Below are 16,608 nucleotides of genomic sequence, written 5' to 3'. Positions count from 1 at the left end.
CTCTCATATTTCTTGACATAAATACACTATAATTTATAATTCTTTGGTAATTTTTATTCAGGGGTGAATGGATAGATAGATTAATCCTTATTTCTGGACTTTTACAGAAAAATATGTACTATATAATTTGACTGTGACTAAGGTAAAATAAATAGTGAACTAAACCTTAAATTAACAGTTATATTTATTTACCATTCATTTTGATGGTGCTTAAGTCCGGTTACATTCTTGTTATATGTGTAAATGAGATAGTTTATCTTCATGAAGTCCAACCATAGGAAAGTCAAAATTGCCTTTTCCGTCTTCTTTTCAAGCTAGGCAGTCAATGGAAGCATATCTATCCAAATGTTCTCAAGCATTTGTATTCAATATGGTCCAATATTTTCCTAAATTAAGTGTTAATATATTAACAAAGTATCTGACTTCATTATCAATAATAATTATAAAACAGCAATGATATCTTGTATTTTTATTTTTTTACATTGATTTTATTTCACCCTTTACTCTTGCTCTCACAGCATCTTCTTCCTTATAGGGAAAGGGCTTTACAACCTGGGAGACTTAGGCACAGAACTTTAGAGTGACTTTCTTTCCATTCTACAGTTATTTTCTTACACTTACACAAAAACATTACTCTTCCGAGTTTTTAGCTGGGTGCTTCTCTTTTTATGCTTCAGCATAGAAAGCACCATGTATTTGAATACTCAAGTTATCACCTCTAGCAACTGCTTGAGAGGTAATGATTAAAATAAGAAAAGATCAGTTTCAGAAGACATGTTTTCATTCCTGAAACATTCTATTTTGTTTACCGTTTTCCAAGTGGGTGGACTGCGGGCATATACATGTTTTAGAAAGGAATATGTATTTTACTAATGATAAATTCTGGCCCATAAAAATTACAATAAAAGCTATTATTGCTTGAGATCTCTAAATTTATGGCTTTACTTTTAATGAGATTCCTAACCTAGGTGATTTATTCATTAACTCATTCGCTCAATAAATACTTAGTGAGTACCTGTATCTGCCAAAGACATTATTCTAGGCACTGGGAAAACAAGAGAAAAAACTAACTAACTAACTTACTAACTAACTAACAAACAAACAAACAAGAATCCTGCCCTCATGGAATTTGCATTTCAGTTGAGGAAGTCAGAGAACTTATGTATAAAGTAGTAATAAATGTAGTTCATCAGATAGTAATATATGCTTTGGAGAAAAGCAAACAGGGAAGGAAGATAGATAGTGGTTGGAGAAAATGTTACAGTTTTTAATAGGGTGGTGGGGTAAGGCCTCATTGGGAAGGTGATTTTAAGGAATGGCTTGAAGGATGTGAGGAAACCAGGCTTTCAGATTTCTGGGAGAAGAGGATTCTGCTCATTTGAACAAAGCAACAACACTATTGATATTTTTCTAAAACTTCAGGCTGATTGACGAATATACCTTTGAGGTAATTACCGAACCATTTGAAGTTGGTTTTCTTCTGTCAAGAGAATTGTCCAAGTAAATGAGAGCTTACATATTCCTAGTACCAGGGCAGACAAGAACACCCATTGATGAGATTTTCACCTATAATATTTCCAGAGAGAGGATTTGGCACATCTTGACATTTAGGGAACAGTAGTACTAAATGGTTCACCAGATTTTTAGACTCCATCGTCTTTATTTAATGTAGATTAGAAATTCATTTTGATGACCTACTTGTCTGAAAAAGTGAAATACAGCCAAAATGTCAGCCCATCAAAAGATTATTCTGAGTTTCTAGTGCCTAGAGATAATTAAGCATTTGAGACAAATTTATATCTTCAAATACAGCTGACTAATGAAAGATTAAGCTGTCTGTTTGGTGCCTTTATTTATTTCTTCAGGAAACAATGAAAATTTTTCACTTTGTTTTAAAACTCATCATTTGAAACTTTGTGATAAAGAGTACTATCTGTTAGCCTGAATCTATTTCCTCCCCTTGAAAAAGGATATTGAAATGATGAATATTTGCCAACTCTGAGGCTTTGTGTATTCCTGTTCTGAGCTTCCAAGAAAAACAGTAGATACCTATGAATATTAATGAAAGAAAAACATACGGAGATTAAATCTGGAGAGATCAGCCCTAACCAGTGTTTCCTGTAGAGCTTCAGAAGAGAGTAAACTTATTCAGTGATGGTTGAGAGATCCTCAAGGTGATAAATGAGCTTTTGAAACCATGAATTACTTTAATCTTCTTTATCAAATATTAAGATTGGAAAATATCATCATCTAGAAGTTTCTGCTGATGCCTAGTCATACTTGGTTTTGCCTCCTTAAGAGTTAGGCCAACCTCAAAGACTTTGACGGGAGTGGACATCCAAGGAAATGTAAATCATCACTTTTTTTCCATTTCAATGTCAAATAATGAGGCCACTTTTGTATACTTCTTATTGAAGTCTGAATATTCACCTAATTCAAATGCATGCTATTATTTACTAATTTTCAACAGGAATGAAGTCTTAGAGTCACAGGCCTGGCTCCGGTTTCTTTGGGATGGCTTTTTGGTGGGTGGTGCTATCACTTAAAATACGTCTCAGCTCTTGGTTAGGGAAGGTAGGAAAAATAGAGTAAGCCAACCACTGGTCCTAAGAACCTTACAGTGGACTAGTGGTGGACTGATGGGGAAGGGAAGAAGTTTGCAGACTTCATCTCAAACAGGAGGCACAGACAGAAAGCTGTGGCGTTTTCGTGGAGAGCAAGACTGCAGTGACACTGGTTTCCAGAAGGTGTTGTAGATGTACATTGAAAATACACCGAGGTTTGCATCTTGGCTCTGGAGTTCACTAACTGTGTGATTTAGGGCAAGTTTCTTAATCTCTCTCAGCCTCATTATTTCTTCATTCATGAAGTAAGCATACACTTTCTTAACTTGCAGTGAGTTTCTAGGCATATAAGAGAGTACATGCAAAGCACTTGACATTTTGTCTGTGATAAAGTAGGTGATATTGCCATATTAAGAAAGGTGAGGAGGGGCACCCCATTAGCTTGTATTTAAGAGTGTCTAATGATTGGAAGTACAAAATCTGAGTTAAGAATGGGCTCTGCCAGTGGTTGACAAGGTGCCAAGGAAGCAGCCTGGGCTGGATTTAGTTTGCTGGTGGAATGCTGTGTGGGTGGTAATAATCACTGCCAAGTCTCCTGTGGTGTCCTGAGAGTAGGTGCCATCATAACTATGAAAGCCTTTGAAGAGGCAAATATTAGGCACACAAATCAAGAACACTTGTATGCAGAGGGCAGCTTGAAATTTGTATTTGGCAGGTTTGTATAGGAAATTTCTAGGAAAAATATGGCCTTTGACAAAAACCTTAGGGGACCTATGAAAACTTTTCCTTGCTGCCTCATTCAAGACCTTTCATACCTCCTGTTCTTGCCTCCAACCCTCAGACACACACTGATTCCTTCCTTCTGCCTTTTTGTTTCTAAGGGTAGTGCTCTAATATTCTTTATTATGCATGAATATGTGAATAGCTCATTAGTGAAATTTTACTCAGTAGGATTATAAGCCAATCTGCCTGTGCATATAATTACAGCGTATATAACAGAGTGAGAGAGAGGAAAATTGATTTTATAATAAAATAAAAGAATAAAATTATTTGTGACTAAATAGTGATTTTTTGTTTGTTTGTTTCAGAAACTGCATTTAAGTATTTAGGTGTTTGCACTAGAGACATATATAACGTTTTTTATTAGGAGAGCAGAACTAAAACATTGAAAAAAAGATTAAGCACCCAAATCAAAGGTCATAGCGGCAGAGCTGGGAATTAAACTCAGCTTTTTCTGTTGGCAAAGCCCACGTACCTATCCCCTATTCAGGACACCTGACTGTTTCTCTTAGCTCCAGCACGTGGCTTTGACATTGGGACAGTCTTTTCAAAGATGCTGCTTCTGTATAAGTATATGAGATTCACCTGTTATCGCCTTTTAAATCACCCCTATATGGTATTTAACTTGAACACTGCCTCTCAGAGAACTGTTATCCATTATTAACTGATGTCAGGACTTAGAAAAAACAAAATACTCTTCATTTAGTAGTTTAAGTGACCTCCCTGCCTGATACTTAATGTTTTGTTAAAATATCTATGTAGAGAAGAATATAGTTCACAAATATTTTTTATAATTATTCAAAACAGTGGTGCTCAAAACCAGTGGTTATTTCAGTAAGCCACTATCTCCCTCTTTTGTGGGGACCTCTCTTTTTAGACAAAAATAGCACCTTCCTCCTTGGTTTTCATTAGGAAAACTGCATTGCTTTATCTTCCTCTGTCACTAGGCTATCATTCGCTTCTGAACTGTGAATTTCTCACTAGACCATAAGCTATTATATCTTTTATTTGTAATATCTTAAAGATGGTAGATATTCCAAGTATTTATTAACCTGATTAAATTCTATGTGCAGTATTTTTAAACAGTTTCAGAGAAACTTAATTTTAACCATACTTCATTTTTTGGTCAGATAATTCATGGATAGTAAAGAACATTAAAGCACTAGCCCTGATAATAAAGAGGCAGAAGGAAAGGATTCGGTGCTGGACCAGAAGAGAAAAGAGGAACAATGGAAAGGATTTCGAGGGGCAGCAAGGTAATATTTCAAGGTGTTAATTTGATGAAGATATTTTAGATTTTAGGAATAAGGACATGTGCATATTTCAATCACTTCCACTGGAGTCTTTGCTGGAACTAGTAACAATTTGATAAAACTGAATCTTTGAGTCATAATGCCCTTCTCTGCTCGTGGATACATAATGTTTGGTAGAATTTATTCCCATGTGAAAAATTGTACCTGTGTACAGTTGGTGACATGAAAAGCTCAATTATCACACCAGCAATGTATCATCATCTTTTTCTTCCTGCCATTTTTGATGCTTTTGCCAGTACTATCTGGATTCACTCAGAATGCCCAGAATGAGTTCAGGTCTCTGATCCCAACTTGGACTCATGGGCTGCAGTTAATAAAAAAATATCTTTGAAGAGCATTAAGATCTTAGAGAACACCAAAAGCATTTTGATATTTGGGGGCAATTGCTGGCCAAGGGAATAGAAGAACATATGGTAGAAATCTGTGCTTTTTGCACAAACTCTGAGTAGGATTGAACAGTGGGAAGTTATTAGGTAATAAAATAAGTTTGAAGACTTTTAATTTCCTAAATTCAGGTGCCTGGGTAGCTCCCGATACTTCTTTTTATCCTTCATCCTCTACTCACTCCCCTACCACTCTTTATCAATGTCTTTTTGTCTCAGAAATAGAACTGACAAATTTCTTCACTCTGAGGCATCTCTGTTAGATCATGATATATAAATACTATTAGAGATTTTTAAATAATAAACAAACAAGTCTACAAAAGTTTTAAAACAACAAATGAACATCTAACTGTGAAAGGGGAAGCCTGAAGAAGGCTGGCTGAGGGAGAATTTCTTTGGACAGTGTCAGGCTTTCCCAGAAAACCTGACTAGACCTTGGAAGATAGTGAGCTGAACTTCTCTGAAGAAAGTATATTACTCAGAAGAAAATTCTAAGGATTCTAAGACAGCATTAACTCCATATGGAAAAAAAATCAGTTATTTTAAGTTTTTGGTATTTTTTTGATTTAGTTTTTTTTCTTGACAATTTCTTATAGAATGTTTTATTTAAAAGGGCATCTTCTTTTCTAGGATATCTAAACCCAAAATGCTCTTCGGTTAAAGATGGCCACTGTGGTGGGACTTGGGAAGAGAGTGGACTGGAAGGGAGGAATGAGAGGTTAAGGGAAGAGAGATGGGCAGCCACTCTAGGAATTCTCAGCTCAGGAGAAGGAAGGTCAGCATGAGGAAAAGTCAAGAGGATCAAGCTATTCTCTTCACCTGCCTGTAGTTCCTCTAGCTGCTCCCATCAGTCATCTGATTTCCACAGACAACCAACCGACCCAATATGGTCTAACCTAAAATGCTCTCAACAAAGGAATCCTACTCCTGCTCATATTAATTTGAAGGAATAAACTGGAATGTTTCACAAATAGCTCAGCTGAACAGGTTGAAAGGGCAGAAGTTAAGTTAAAATGCCACATATGGCTAGTTTTAGTTCTTGGAAGTCCAAACACTAAATGACATCAAGCGTATATTTTTAGCCTTATTTATAGTATAACATTTTATCATCTCCCCATTGTCAATGTTACTTCCAAAGAATTATGAAAGATCTGACCTGCATTAAAGTTCCTTTGACTTTGAACATAGCACATGTTTTCCATAAGGATATTAGTAAAATTTGGGGCTGCACTTCTTGGTTTTCTTGTTCATTTATTAATTCAACAAATATTTATTGAGCACTTACTATGGACCAAATATAGTAATAAATTGTTGGAGGTATAAAGATAGCTCTGAAGAAATGATCATCTTATGAATTAAGAATTAGAAATACAGTGTGATCACTGCTATGAAAAGAAGTATAAACAAAGTGTGGCCCCAAAGGAGACCAGGCCTCTGAAGAGAAAGGCAGGAGGAACCAGGTTAGACTTTCCTGAGGAGTCTGCTTAAGAAGGATGTAGAAATTAGACAATAAGAGAGCAAGAGACATTCTAGACTGCAAGGCAGCATGTGCACAAGACTTTATCTATAACAACATAGCACACAGCTATTTTTAGCAGAATTGTGTTTATCAGATGCCTGTGTGTCATCAGCTGGAGCAACACTGGATGGTTGTGGTGGCTTTTGTATTCGACTCTATATATCATAACAGTCTGAGTGCGCTGGAAAATTTTTTGCTATTTTTTTTTTCTCCTAGTGGTTGTCAGTGGTCTCAAGCTTTAGCATTCAAAAAGATTCACCCTAGCTAGTTAAAAGAATGTAACATGGGCCATATTCCAAAATGGGCTGATTCAGTAGATCTGGGTGGGGCCTAGGAACCAACCAGAATTTTAATAGTATTCTAATGATTTTGATGAAGGTAGTCTGAAGATTACATTTCAAGAAACACTAGCTTAGAATAGTTAGAAAGTAATAAAATTTCTGTTTCTACTTTAGCTTTTTATTTGCAGAATGAGAATGTGGGGAAAAGAAAAGGATGCTAAAGAGGGTAGAATAAAGGAAAAAGGTCATTTGGGGACAAACTGAGAGCTACTGGCCAGCAGGGATCTACATATCAGGAAATTAGCTGCTATTTATTTGAGGTTAGGAAGGGAGGAACAGAGGAAGGTACATAGTGCACTAAAATTGCAGTCATACTATTTAATGTTGTGGAAATCTCAACAGAGAAACAGGAAGCAACGAATGTTTTATTTAAAAGGGCATCTTCTTTTCTAGGATATCTAAACCCAAAATGCTTTTTACATATGTGTAAAAACACTGCTTTTACACATATGTTAAAGAAGAGTGGTTGATGACAAAAGGGAATGTAGCTAGCTTGTGCTGATATTTTATTTGAATATTAAATAAAAGGTTGGCCCCAGAAGGTTTTTAATGTGTTTAGGCAACATCTCTGTTTGCTCTGTTCTGGGAGCCATCTTTTCATATTTATTCTCTCACCATTAGAAAATGTTAACACTGTGGTTACATGCTGTGGATCTTTGAGACCTGTTTATAGTGAAACAATAGAGATCATCTTACTTTTTCAATTTCTTAAAATGATTTACTATTTAATTGCTGGTCACATCAGTTCTCATGATACCGCATCATCCACCATGACACCTGCAAATATTGTCTTCTAGTGACCCAAACATTATTATTCCGTTCTGTTCAGTGCCACATAAGTATTTGTGATGAGTTCAAATACAAGTTGTAACAAGATTATACAGAGAAATGTGAGGACTGTAATTTATTATTTTTTTCTGGTTGTCCATTTTTATTCAATAATTAAGTACTAGGAGGGTGGTTTGTGTTTGTGTTTCTTCCGTTGAATGTATAGGGTTATTTCTCCCCATCCCTAACTGGGAAATCTGTAAGGGCCCTGATACATAGGAAAAGTTGAGGTTAACTAGCAATCTTCAATTTAGGGTGAACAGTTAGCTGGCTGTTAGGAGGGCTCTCTAGGATCCCCAGAACTGAGACGGCTTTTTCTGAGGCTCTAATACTCCATTAGAAACCTTTGTTCACTTTGCTCTCACCTTATTACTATTTCAACTTTTTTAGAGTAGAACAACTTGTCCTTTCCTCAGAAGTTTCTCTCTCTCGCTCTCTTTCTTCTGCGCGCGTGTGTGTGTGTGTGTGTGTGTGTGTGTGTGCGTGCTGGTGTAATGCTGACAGACATTTGGCACAGTTACTCCTTTTTATAGACCTTCAATTAGTCCTCTGGTTTTCAGCTCTGCTTCTTACTCTGGCCTGCCATGGTAGGTGCAGACTTTCAGCTTAGTGCCTCTCTAAGATTTTGAAGAGTAACTTAGTTCTTATTCTGCACAGTCCCCTTATAGGGTAATTCCATAGTTTAATTTTAAATTAGTTTTTGTTTTTATTAAATTTATTGGCGGTGACATTGGTTAATAACAATAATTCATTTTCTGCTCATGTTAAATTTACTGGTTGAAGTTTTATAGCATAAATTAGAGCAACACATCATTCAACCATATCTTCTCTTTAACTCGTTAGGTTGCCATGACTTCTGAGAATATGATCAATGTGGACCTCACCTGCGCTTTCCAAATGCTGCCACAACCAGGGAGGAGAGAAGAGAGTCCCCAGCACAGTGCAAAAAGAACGGTTCCATTTGCACAAGAAACATCCATTACTTAACTGGCATGGACTAAAACTGAGCCAGGAGAGAACACTAGCACCACGCCAGTCGGAGTTAAGCCAGTTCGATGATGAGAAGAGCCATTGATACTGTGGAGCTGTCATCTCTAGATCTTCTTACATCCAAATACAAGATGTGAACCCTGAATATGTGATGGGGTGCCAGTGATGGGGGCACACAGGGTACAGGGCCACTACCCCCACTGTTTTTAAGTATTGTAAACAATAAGTGGCACCATGATTGAAATGTAGCCAAGAGACAATATAAGGGATCACGCATGTGGCTCAAGGCCAATCATTGGCCATAAATTCTCAGTGGCCCTGAACCCGGGACTTGTACCATGAGTGAAATGAGAATCATCCAAGTCAGCTATTCTGTTGGCCCATTATCACAAGATCCCATGAAAGAAATACTGTACTAATCGCAGGACTGATCTATTCTCTAGGCCACTGTTTTGGAACTCACGTCAGGGGCATTTTCTTGGAAACTATAAGTGAGTTCTGAAGCTTCTCAGGATCTAGTTGACCCTAACTCAAAACAGAGAATTGGAGAACATTTGGAGAAGAAGAAATGGGGTTCAGAACCCACATGGTTCTCAGTCTGGACTCAGGGCATCTTTCCCAAACAACGCTGTAGGACCCGATTGGTCCCAGGCACTTGGGGAGAACTTAGAAAACTTTGAGGAAGTCATCTCAAAGCAAGGGACCTCAAGCAGGTGCTTTCTTTATTTACCCATGTTCATAATCCTAATTCTGCTGCTTATAAGCTCAATGATCTTTAACAAGTTATTTGACTGAGCCTCAGTTTTCTCATAGGTAAAATGGGGATAATGCCTGACAAAAATGTTGTGAAAATTGTATGAGTTAATGTTTAAAGTGCCTAACATATAGTAAATGCTTGATAAGTATTTTCCTAGCTATTATTACTTTGGTCAGGGCCATAGTTGGGTCTGATAAGTTGCTTGAGTATATAAACAACTTTCTGCATTAAGGAAATTCTTGCATATGGAAACTAATATTTTTTTATGATTATAAAAGTGATTGTTTTAGAAAATTCAAATAGCTAAAAACATTAATTTATTCAGCAACTATTTATTGAGCACCTACTGTGAGCTGTACTACTGATTTTGGACACTAGAGATTTAGCAGTCAACAGGTAAAGTCCCTTTCCTCTTGGAGGAGAGAGACATACTTATATATGTATATTTTATGTTACATGTGTATATAATACATATAATATATATGCACATATATTATATATAGTTTGTCATGGTATGTCAGATGGCGATGGTGCAAAGCGGAAAAAGGTAAGAAGGGGGATATGGAATGCCAGGAGGTTTACAGCTAGAAGTTTTAAATATGGTGGTCAGGAAAGGCTGAGAAGGTGACCTTTGAACAAGGTCCTGGGAATATCTGAAGGAAGAGCATTTCAAGCAGAACAGTCCTGGCATGTGTGAGCAAAAGCATAGAAGCTGGTATGGCTAAGATAGGGTGAATGATGAGTAGAGTGACAGGAGACAAAGAAGGAAAGAAATGGGAATGGAGAAATGTAGATACTATAGCATCTATAGAGCCTCGTAGATCATTATAAAGGCCTTGGCTTTTATTCTGATCAACATGAGAAGCTATTATTGGGAGAAACTGTCTTACATGGATCTCTTGCACTCCTGCATGTCTTACTAAATATACCAAGAATGCAAGGACCTGACCCCTTTTTACCCGGACCATTTCTCAGAGTCAGGTTTGTAATGAGCGATCTTGAGGCATGAAGTGATATCTTCCTCCAGGACAAAGAGCAGGCTTGTTTAGTGCTTGCTATAAAAGAGTGGGTTTCTCAAGCTTGGCATTCTCCTGTGATGCAACACATTGTATATGCACATAATCATTTCCTCGTAGAACTTGGAGGATATGAGAAACTGATGTAAATATGCTGACGTTCATGCTACTTGCCAGGCTGTTGAAGATAAAATCTTTGTTTTGGACCCAAGAGTCTTGTGTCTTTTGCCAGAACCTATGAAATGGTAGGGACAAATTTATTAACTTGTGAGCAGGGTAAAATCAGAACTCAGACTCTTTACAGTTCTTGGAATCAAACATAAAGTTTCAATCAGTAGAACATGATCTGACTCATTTTAAAGGGGTCACTCTTGCTACTCCATGGACTATAGACTTAGCTAGGGGCAAAGGTTAAAACAAGGGAACCACCAAGGAGCCGACCACAAGATTTGGCACAAGCATTTACCACTTGCAAGATGGTTTTTTGTTTTGTTTTGTTTTGTTTTTAACTGAGATGGGAAAAAAAGGGGAAAATTTTTTTAAAAAGCGCTAGGAACTAAACAGTTGTTTTTTTACATGTTACATTTTAGTTGCTTATCAGATATTTAAATAACTGTTGAGTGAGAAGTTAGATATATGAGTCTGGAGTTCCACACAGAGGAGAGATAAGATAGAAAAGTAGAAGAAGAAAAAAATATTCTCATATTTGCCAGAGACAGACACTGTTGACATGCTGGTTTATTTCCTCTCAGTATATGCAGATATATAATTTGAACAACAACAACAATAAAAAATAAATATAGAAACTTAGCCAGAGGCAATGACATTGTATCTCTTAATTTGATTTGGAAAGACATTGTCGAAACTCTGAAAATGATGGAGACTGTTTTTTTTTTTTTTTTTTTAATAGTGAATAGAAACGATCTGGCAGTGTCACCTGGATGTTCTGCCAGATGTTCTGCCAGATGGACTTGGCTGTGTCTATAATTGCTATGCTGAAGAAGTTGGGTGACTTTTTACCTGGACCAGACTCTGTGATTTAAAACATACTTCTTATTGGTCACAACCGTTCCAATTGAAATTGAAAATGGGCAGATGAGGAAACCATGCCAGACAAAGAGGAAGTATACTTTTTAAACTCTAGTGCATACACTGACAGCTTGTGACACAAACATTATCCTTTTGTGGGTTCTTAAGTGAATTCCTTTTAGCAGAATGCAGGCTCCAAGGGTAAAAAATTTAATATAAAAATTCTGCAACAACAGTGATTCTGCCCTCCAAATATGGGTGGAGAAACTATCAGCATGGCCTTTGTTAGCAATGCATGCTTTTCCCATGTGGTTACTTCAAGGCAGGTTAGGCATGCTGCTGTGGTTCTCAAACTGAACTTGTATTAGAGTTCCCTGGAGACCTTGTTGAAACACAATTCCTAGTCCCCATCTCCAAAGTTTCTAATTTAGTAGATCTGAGATGGTGCCCAGGAATTTGAATTTCTAAATTCCCAGATGCTACTGCTGCTGGTCTGAGGACCATGCTTTAAAGACCACTGATTTAATGGTTAAGAACAGGATCCCTGGAGCCTGACTGCCCAGGTTCAAATCAAGGCTTTATCTTGGACAAGTTACTTAACCTCTCCATGCCTGGTTTTCATATTGATATAAGGGTAACGATAATATCTACTTTATAAGTTTACTGTGAGGATTAGATAAATTGATGAATATGAACAGAGGTTGGCATACAGTAAATCTGTATTTGCTATTCTTATTAAGAGAAACTTCTTAAACTTCTTGAAAATACTTACGGCGATTCTCAGTTTCTGGGAAAAATCCCCTTTTAATGTCTTCAATTTTTGGTTAATATTTACACTGAGGACATAAAGAGAGATATGAACAAAGTAAGGGGTACAAAACTTGAGAAGAATCAGCTACTTGGCTATCCAGTCATAACCAGGCTGAAAGGTGAAAGAGCCAAGTCTAAATGAAATTAATTTCTTATCTTCCCACCCCCAATTTGTGTTGACAATTGTAGAACAATACCACACAGGTGTACACATGCACATATACACTCACACACATGAACGATGATACTTCTGCCTTTTGCTTCCAAGCTGTTCACATGGTCATCATTTAGTCATTTTTTTTTTCCATGAATTTCCTTTTACCCTGTGGCTGAACTAACTGGCTTCACTTCAAGATCAGATTTGTTGATATTTAAGCAGTTAAGTGATTCTTTGGCTATTCTATCCCTGAGGACTTTGCTCAATCATCCCAAAGCCAGGAGATCTTGCACATTGAGTCGCAGTAACTATTTCAGCATTTTAATAATATTTCATGCGGTTTTCTGAGTACTGCATTTTGTAATATGTAGGTTACAATAGCCCCCAGATTTAGGTTCTGGGAATATCTGTCTTTTATCCTCCTAACACAAAGCTAAGTATTGCTCTAAGAAGAGTTGTGAACCCTAGTGAAAATTTGTGACTGTCTTAGTCATTCTCCAGAAGATGCCATGGAGTTCTTCATGGTTCACTGCACCTTTTGACATAATTCTGGGCAAAATTCAGTGTCCTCACTGGTCCCTTAGGAATTTTTTTTAGTCATCTACTTCGAGGATATTTTTTTTTTCAAATTTAGCAACCCACTTTCTTGCTAATACCCTGGACCTTTAATCACTTGTAATTGTTTTATCTCCGAAACCTTCAATTTTGACATTCCATCCTTTGCTTACAACTTTTAACCCACTTAACTTGCTCTTCCATCACATTGTGGCCTTGATTGTTAATTGCACTCCCAATTTCTCATCTCCCTCATGTCCTTCCCTTTCTAGCCTGGACCCGGTAGTCAATCTCCTTCCAAGTAACTCCTCAAACCCTTTCTCACTACCACTGCCGATCCTCAACCCAGAGCCACTGAACAATCCTTTCTCCTTGAATTGCCAAGTGCTGATGTGGGCTTCATTGATTTTATCACAAATTTGTCACTTTCAATTCTCACTGATCGCTTGGTCGTGCATGAACGCCAGCATGGGCCGTCAGTCCTGTGAGCAGCTCCATATTGTGCACAGCAGGGGAGGAGCAGCAGGGCTTTATTTAATGGTGACTAATACTTCTCCAGAGGAGAGTTCTAGGGAGGCGGCTAATGGAACAATAAAATTAATCACATGTGGCACAGTGTTTTTGGATGTTTTCCATAAAACTCACTGCTTTCACAGCCAAAATTTCCTTTGCCATCACATAGGAACGTGGCAGCTGTCTTTTTTGAATCCATTCTGACAAATGCAGCCTTCTATGGTTCTTTATGTCTTTGTTACTCTTTTCAGCAACAGGATCACACTTTAAAAACTGCTTAAAAATAAACTAATTATTGTACTACAAGCATGAGTCTTCTCACGGCCCAAACTGCCTAGCAGTGTGTAAATTAAAGGGCTTAGTATGGTGACAGATTTCTGCAACCTTGACATTTTTGGTTATTTACTTGAGTCTCATTGCTTCCTAAACCACATTCTCTTGATTAATTGCTCTTCCCCATTGCAATTTCCAAATTAAAGTCAGAATACTATCCTCAAGGTCCTCTTCACTGAGGAATCTTGGAGGAGTGGTGATTCCTTCTCAGGATGGCCAATCGTCCTCATTTGCCAAGACTAAGGGGTTTCTCAGGATGCAAGACTCTTGGAGCTAAAACATGGCAGTTCTGGGAAAACGAGGATGAGCTGGCCACTCTATTTATGTCTTATTCTTAGCTATTACCCAAAATTCACTTATATCAGAAAAACATTCTCATAGCCTTTAAAAGCACCACTCTCCGGGGGCCACTCACAAGTTAGTTTATTCTATTGTTGAGCTGTTAATGTTTTATGCATTTATAAAAAATTATAAAACCAGTTCTTAGTTTCTAGTTAGATATGTAGTTGTAAATACCCTCTCATCAAATAATTTACTTCCTTTACGCTGAAGGTACAATTCCCCATTTAAGAGGTTGGTGTTCTTACAATTTTATCTAAGTTGCATGCTCTCCATACATTCTCTTATTTCCACTCCACTCTACCCTCCTTCTCCTCCGTCCATCTTCCTTAGCTGGGAGACCCATCTGGAAGGCACAAAAATTGTATGTTAGCATGATTTCTCCTTTGGCTCTGCTCCATGTTCTGCAGTGTCAGCATGGCCTGACCATGCCTTTGTCACTCATTTTCCTATGACAGAATTGTTGGATATGTCTTATAAGGGCCATGACACTCATTTTGGGAGAGAGCTGTATCCTGCTCCAAGTTTGATGGGGCACAGATTTCCTTTCATTATGTTTCACTATTTGGCAGGTGTGTGTCCGAAGTCATACACTGAAAACGTGGCTATTTCCTTGATTTATTGAAGGTGATGTTTTCTTTCCTGTTTTTCATTGCTTTGATATTTTCAGTGGGCCTCAAGGAGAAGAGTAAAGGAAAAAAACAACCCAACTTTATTTGCTGCCTTTACTAGAATCGTTACTTTGAGGAAAAAATTACCAACTACAAAATTTTCTATTTCTTTATAAATATTTATTCTTTTATTTCTCTTCTGTTGGGCATGTGTGGTATATTAAGGACTGACTCAGATACTAGGTTCTTGGGGATTCTGTTGGGGCTCTCATCTCAACCTGACAACTTGGAGATGGGTTAAGTACTGATTTCAGTTCATTTGTTTTCATTAGTTCTCTTCATCCTGCCACTTCCTTTTTCCTAGTGCCCTCCCCAAAAGGTACCAAATTTTATGAAAATATAAAGGTCACTTGGGATTCTTTAAACATTGGTGGAGAAAGTCTTTTACAAAATTCTTGGTAGTCTTGTATTACGTATTTTTTCCCAAAATTTTTGAGAAAAAAGACAGGTTAAAAAAAAATCTAAGCTTCTCTTGACCCTAATGAAAACACTTGATGGAAAATCAGTAAAATATTTTTCTTCTTAAGAAACATTAGAAATGGCATTCACTCATTTAGACTCAAATTTTCCATTTAAAGAACACAATGATAATTTACATTTATTTGTGGTTTCCAAATAAACTTTTTATAAGAAAGGATTGCTTCTTTCTGTGTTGTTGAATACAAGTCTTGAATTTAATAAGGCTGTTATAATTAAAATCTACAATTTCCCCTTACAAATCTGAATTTTACAGGTCTACATATGAGCTCTGCACGTTTGCTATTACATGATGTGGTAATAAAACATTTTCCAAGGTTGAACTCTGTAAATAAGACCTAAACTTAATGGTTCAAGTAGTGTAAGCAGAACTGATGGTTTATTTTATTTGACTGGTATGGCATTAGGAAAAAGCAAGTGAGGAAAACTTTGTAAAACTAGTTTAACTCTGAGACTGCAAATTTGGCAAGTTTAATGACATTAGAAATAAAAGTAAGATAATATCTTTTCCTCATAATTATTTACCTTCTAAATGAATCTTTCTGTGTTATGTTCAATGTGTCGAACCCTTTTTGAGTGTCTACTGTGTTACAGGTTCTGGGAGTCAAAGGGAAAATCCTTCTTTCAAGGGGCTCCCACTCATCATTCCCCACGTGATGATGGCCACTCTGTGCTTTGGGGATTTTTAAATACTTTTCAATTTAGTATCCCCATAACTTCAACCATTTTTATAGAAATGTGGTTACTAAATCTATGCTAGGCATAAATCTATTCTTCTGAATAATAAAAGCTCTAACTCATTTCTTTGAGACTTGAGATTCCACCCCTTGCCCCCCACCCCACATAATGTTAAGCATATTTGATTTAATTATACTTTCATACATTTTTTTTTCTTTACCTTTCTTTCTTTCTCTGATGTTTTCCTTCTTTTGGAAATGTTCATCAAAGCTGACCACTCTTAATACACTCACAATGACACTGGAGAGGGCAACAGAGCACCAAATCCCTGGATTTTCTCCCCACTTTTAAAATTTTTGTTCCTTAGCCACTTTTTCTAGATTCTGCTCCTCTAACCAGCCTTGTCAGAATTCCATAAAGAAGGACTTGCATTCTCCTTTAACAACATTCTCTCCTTAGACTGTATCGTCCATCACCATGATACTATCTATTAACTGACTAACTCCAAAATGCCTTTCTCTGTCTGAGATGTCTTCTCTGAACTCGATTTAGAAA

At 37.1% G+C, this 16,608-nt stretch overlaps 1 long non-coding RNA gene across 1 annotated transcript in view; it reads left to right on the top strand.

Moving 5' to 3' along the window:
- LOC118601704 overlaps positions 1-11,655 on the top strand; it is an 81,749-nt gene extending 70,094 nt beyond the window's left edge. Inside the window, exons 2-3 of the long non-coding RNA XR_004950540.1 lie at positions 8,572-9,431; positions 11,402-11,655. This is a non-coding gene — a long non-coding RNA (uncharacterized LOC118601704). The remainder of the gene's footprint in view (positions 1-8,571; positions 9,432-11,401) is intronic.
- Positions 11,656-16,608: the final 4,953 nt, after the last annotated feature.

Source organism: Rousettus aegyptiacus, unplaced genomic scaffold (assembly GCF_014176215.1).
Source record: "Rousettus aegyptiacus isolate mRouAeg1 unplaced genomic scaffold, mRouAeg1.p scaffold_m13_p_4, whole genome shotgun sequence".
Classification (NCBI taxonomy): Eukaryota; Metazoa; Chordata; class Mammalia; order Chiroptera; family Pteropodidae; genus Rousettus; species Rousettus aegyptiacus.
The sequence above is the reverse complement of the archived record's forward strand: the minus strand, read 5'-3'. Positions and strand labels throughout refer to the sequence as shown.